The sequence below is a fragment of the Chiloscyllium plagiosum genome, chromosome 5 (assembly GCF_004010195.1).
Source record: "Chiloscyllium plagiosum isolate BGI_BamShark_2017 chromosome 5, ASM401019v2, whole genome shotgun sequence".
Classification (NCBI taxonomy): Eukaryota; Metazoa; Chordata; class Chondrichthyes; order Orectolobiformes; family Hemiscylliidae; genus Chiloscyllium; species Chiloscyllium plagiosum.
The window spans coordinates 19,922,769-19,928,768 of record NC_057714.1 but is presented as its reverse complement, the minus strand read 5'-3'; the positions used below and the strand labels follow the sequence as shown (position 1 = coordinate 19,928,768).

At 39.7% G+C, this 6,000-nt stretch overlaps 1 protein-coding gene across 3 annotated transcripts in view; it reads right to left on the bottom strand.

Moving 5' to 3' along the window:
• The window catches only part of fbxl7 (F-box and leucine-rich repeat protein 7), a 337,155-nt gene that overhangs the window by 23,093 nt on the left and 308,062 nt on the right, over positions 1–6,000 (bottom strand). The window lies entirely within an intron of this gene.

The window sequence follows — 6,000 nt, the reverse complement described above, 5'->3', positions numbered from 1 at the left end:
GAGTGGCAGAATCAGAATCATTGGTGACCTTTAAGCGGCAATTGGATCGGTACATGGATGGGTGCTTAAGCTAAGACAAATGTTCGGCACAACATCGTGGGCCGAAGGGCTTGTTCTGTGCTGTATTGTTCTATGTTCTATTGGCTTCACGTTGAAGGACACTTGCAAGTATTTAATCTCTATTCCCCAGCTGCTGCACTTTAAAACTGGAACGCGATTGATTGGCTCTGTAGCTACAAGAGCACATCTGACATCCTTAACTGGACACAGAATCTGTCACAATGCAAATTAAAGGGAGACCATGAATTATTCCAAAGAGTCCTTTCTAAGGGCATGTTCAGGACCTGGAAACTATCTAGACTTCTTCCTCCCTCCCTTGAAATGAAAACTCAGCCTTTTAACTCTCATTGTTACTACAGACTCTCCAGGGCTAATGAACATTTCCACCATTTTCTATTGCTATTACAGATCTCTAGCATCTACAATATATTGCTTTTGGGATTGAAATTGACAAACATTGCCAAAATTTAGAACTTTCTTCTGTAAAGCGAGATGATGCTCGGACAGTTGTTAGTTCTAAATCTGAGACTGGCAGATATTTATTAAGGGCTACTGTGTTAACATCATAACCCTATCAGTGCGCAACTTTCATCGTTTGACTTTAATACTTGAGACATTCATGGACTAAAAATGATTTTAAAAAGGACAGCGCTGACCTAAAATGGCTGTTGTGAACATCTGCCAAACCCTGGCAAATACAAAACCAGCTGCCTTGGAATTACCATTTCAATTGTAACTCAGTAAGGTATCAGGAAATTCTCTTGCTTTCCTCACATTCGTATGATGAATGCACATATTGAGAACTGAAAAGTTGTCTACAACTATCTTGCTCAAAGTGAAACAATGACACAGACCCTAGAATCCACACAGGAATAGCGTATTAACAGCAGCCTTAGAGCAAAGAAAGAAAGAAGGTGACATGGATTGATAAAAGAATGGACAATGGAAATTCTTCTCTCTGTCAACCACAATCTGAAGAGACTAGAGCTAGTGGAAAACCAACTTGGAAAAAAAAACAACTCCCTTCACTGTGAACTCAAGATCAGCAAAATTTGGCAATGCTAAAGACACAGGACGTGGCTAAACAGCTGGACTCTTGTCTTTTCATTCTCACAACCCAATCTGCAACCGCATTTGCTTTTACCTTCCTGTCTTTAAGAAATACCCTTTCCATCAACTCCACTTCTTTGTAAGCCCATTACCTGTACCTGTGTGTGTATGGTTTTTTTTGTTGGAGTGCATAAAGGTAATAAAATTTCACCGTCTTTCACTCAAGAAAACCTTGGAACTGGCTCTCCTTCAATTAAACTTAGCTAACTAGATCAAAAATGAAGTATGATAGCTACATGGGGAAATGCACAAAATAAAAACTGTTGTGACGGATGAACAGGGGTTAAGAAGAGCAGCACTATAACCCCTCCTAACTTGGTCAAAACATTGGGGGAAGGTTCGGTATATAGAGTTAGACAAATGTACAAAAGATCGGACAGATTGCCATGTGGAATTTTGATGTTCTGGTGATAACAGGCACCTGGGTCAAGCAAGGGTGAGACTACCTGTTAACTATTCCTAAACACAAGGTTTTCTGGAAAGATAGAAAAGGAACGAAAGCAGGAAGGATGGCAGTACTGGTTAAGGAGAGCATTGCAGTGCTGGAGAAGGAGAATGTCTCACAGGTTCCAAACATCGAACCAATTTTACTTAAACTAAGGAACAAAGAAGAGACAATTACATCCCTCGGTGTATTCTATAGGCCATCAACCTGTGGAGAGGATGCAAATTACAGAGATATGCTAACATGACAGAGTAGTTATAATGGGAGACTTCAATTATCTAAATATAGACTAGAAGACTTGTGGTCTCTTGGGCAGTGAAGGGAAGATATTCCTGGACTGCATGCAGGTGAACTTCCTATAGCAATATGTTTCCAGTCCAACATGAAAGAATATACTATTGGACCTGGCTGTTGAAAGGAGGTGGGTCAAGTGAATCAAGGGTCAGTTTTGGGAGCATTTAGGAGACAGTGATCATCAGGTGCAGCAAGATGGTGGAGAATGCAACAATTCAGAGTGAAAAATAATCAAGTGGAATTCAATGAGGCAAGAACAGAGCTGAGCAGGATTGAGTGGAATGTGGTTCACAGGGAAAAAAAGAGTAACTGACCAATTTGCCACGTTCAAAGCAGATATGGTTTGGATGCAGTCAAGAAATATTCCTTCAAATGGGAAAGATAGAACAAACAAATCCTGTATGACAAAGGACACAGAAATTAAGATGAAGGAGAGAAGGTGTGCTTATGTAAAATATCAGTGAGAAAATAAAGTAGAGAATGAAGAGGAATATTCAAGGTTCAGAGGGGAGGTGAAAAAGCAATTAAGAGAAGCAAAGAGGAACTATGCAAAAGAATTGGCAGCCAACATAAAGACACATCCTAAAGTTTCAATGGCCATATAGATAATAAAAGGGTGATAAAAGGACCTGGGCAGGGCTGAAGAAGGGGATTTAAACTTGGAGGTAGAGGTCTTGTCTGAGGTATTAAATGAATAATTTGCAACTGTCTTTATCAAAGAGAGAGATGGTAACCAGGCTAGTGGTGACAGAGGGAACTCAGTTCACTAAAAAGGTCCAAATTTGATACGTCAGAAGTGTTGGATAGACTGGCTTTTAAGGTTGACAAAGCATCGAGGCCAGATGACATGCTTCCAAGGATTTTGAAGGAAGCGAGAGCAGAAATTATGGGGCACTGGCCACACTCTTTCAGTCTTCCCTAAACTTGGGGAAGATGCCAAAAACTGGAAAATTGCAAACATTATGGCCTTGTTCAAGAAAGATTGTAAGAAGAAGCTCAGTAATTACAGACCAGTCAGTTTAACTTCAGAGGTGGCGAAGCTTCTGGACATAACCAATCATTCAGGATAGCATTAGTAGTTACATGGAAAAAAAGTTGGGTTGATTAAGAGGAGTCAACCTGGATTTCTAAAGGGGAAATCATGCTAAATTAACTTGTCAGAGTATTTGAAAAGACAGCAAAAGCCTCAATGAGGGTAACACTACCTATGTAGTGCACATGAAGTTTTAGAAGGTGTTTAATACAGTGCTACGCAACAGACATGTGAGGCAAGTTATAGCTTATGGAATAAAAGGGTCAGTATCAACACAAGTACAAAACTGACTGAGGGGCAGGTAGAGTAATGGTCAATGGATATTTTTCAGGTTGGAGGAAGGTTTGTAGTGGAGTTCCCTAGCGACACTGAATACAAGAGCAAGAAAGTGATGTTGAACTTGGAAAGGTGCTTGTTAGATCTCAGTTGGAGTACTGTGTACAGTTCGGGGTGCCACATCACAGGAAGGATGTGAATGCATTAAAGATAGTGCAGAAGCAGTTGACAAGAATAATTCCAGTGAGGAAGAACATCAGATACGATGGCAGATTGAAAAGGCTGAGACTGTTCTCCTTGCATAGAAGGCTAAGAGGAGACCTGATTGAGATTTTCAAAATCATGCGTGGTCTAAACAGAGTAGAATCGGTGAAGCTGTTTCCGCTTGTAAAAGAAACAAGAATGGATAGGAAAAGAATAGAAGGATATAGGACAAGTGCAGGGAAATGGGGTTAGCATGGATGTACATTTTGGCTGGCATGGACCCATTTGGAACAAAGAGCCTGTGTCTGTACCGTAGGACTTTATGACTTTAAGAATGATAGAGTATAGATTTAAAGTGATGAACAAATGAAGCAAGGGAGATCTGAGAGGAAATCTTACACACAGTGACTTGTTAAGGCATGGAATGCACTGCCTGGAAATATGTCGGAGGCAGATTCAATTGATGCAGTTAAAGAGACATATGGATAATTTATGGACAAAAGTACCATGGCAAGAGTATGGGGAAAATGAAGGAGATTGGTAATAGTGCTCATTAAATCAGTTGGTATAGGCATAATTACTGTATGGCCTTCTTCTGCGCTGTAAAACCTCTCAATGATCTCATTGAATAGCTGAGAAAGATTTAAAAAGCCTACTTCTGTTTATAAATCCCTGTGGAAATAATAGCAATTGCTAATCCATGTGATCATCTCAATCGCTGCTTCCTTGATAGAAACACAAAAAGACATTATTTGCTCTATTGTTCAAATGTGCCTACCTCAGACTTAATGAAAAATTACCATTACAGTAGTTAGATCAATTTGAGAATATACAGTTGACTGTTATTTACATTATGACTATTCTTGCTTTTGAAGTTAAGAGGTAATATATTTTGCAGTTTCATTGAAGACTTTAAGTAGGTCAAGCATTTAAAATGATTAGATTAGATTACTTACATTAGATTACTTACAGTAAGAAGGGCTTATGCCCGAAACGTTGATTCTCCTGTTCCCTGGATGCTGCCTGACCTGCTGCACTTTTCCAGCAACACATTTCCAGCTGTTATTTACATTATGACTATTCTTGCTTTTGGAGTTAAGAGGTAATATATTTTGCAGTTTCATTGAAGACTTTAAGTAGGTCAAGCATTTAAAATGCTTCAGGAATGTTTCTTGTTACTTTTTCTAATGCCATGTGCTCCTCTATTAATTGAACCCGGGTCTCTGGCGCTGTGAGGCAGCAGTGCTAACCACTGTGCCACCGTGCCGCCCACAAATGCTTCAGGAATGTTTCTTGTTACTTTTTCTAATGCCATGTGCTCCTCTATTTCTTGCTGTTTTCTCAAAATTTATGTATGTCTGGCTTTACAATAAATAGGTAAAGTCAGTCATGCAGTAAAACTGGAATGAACTCCTGAACTACCTGCTGTTGCAATGCTGATGATGATTTTATAAGCATGGGTATCATTGATGCTGTATTACTTATGGCTCTATAATTATTATTACATACTGCCTCACAGTGCCAGGGGCCCGGGATCAATTCCGCTCTTAGGTGACTGTGTGTGTGGAGTTTTCACAGTTTCCCCGTGTCTGGGTGGGTTTTTCCCGGATATTCTGGTTTCCTCTCACAGTCCAAAGACTTGCAAATTAGGTGGACTGATCATGCTAACTTGCCCATAATGTCCAGGGATGTGCAGGCTGGACGGATTAGCCATGGGAAATGCAGGGTTACAGGAAAAGCGTGGGTCTGGATGCAATGCTCCTAAGAGGGTCAGTGTGGACACAATGGCCTGCTTCAACACTTCAGGGACTCTATGATATGAAAAGAAATGAAGTGCTGATTCATTGCTGCAAACCCAATGTAAAATGACCCTTGTTTCTACATGCACCCATAAGTATTTATCTTTCCCTTCATGTGATTAGCATGTTTTGTTGCAAGGATTGAAATCATTTCATGGTCATATATTTAAGAATGTGCAACATTAAGAAGTGAACAAATTGAATTTCTTTTTGATACAATTACAAGAGCTACTAACTTTTGATCTTGTAAGGTTATCAAAAACACGCACTGCACAATTAAATTCAATATGGCTTTGGTATTCCCCCATTCGCTCCCAATGCTCTTACAGTATCTCCATCACAATTGTGTTGGATGAAAGTACATTAGTGCTGTAGTTTCATAAAAAGTGAACATTTTAATCTATCCTAACTTGTATGCCAGTATCCTTAACACTACTAACTAATAAAGCCCTTCCAACTCACTGTAAAACAATATCACTGCAATAGCAACCAGCACATACCTATGTGTGGATTTACCTTTTCCTGTTGTACCAGGTCTCCAAAGCTTTGATGGAATTTCAGGAGCTGCGTTTTCTTTATGTAAATAGCTGTTAATCTGTTTTAGGTAGTACTGGTTAAATAGGTAAATATTGAGCAGAACTTAGGGGGCCCTTTGGTGCAGTGGCGGTGTGCCTATCTTTGTTTCAGGAGGTCTGGGTACAAGTTCTTTGTGTTCCCAGAGGTGTGCCAGAACAGGTTGATTAAAAATGTCTGCAAAGCATTATAATACCAAGGCTTTA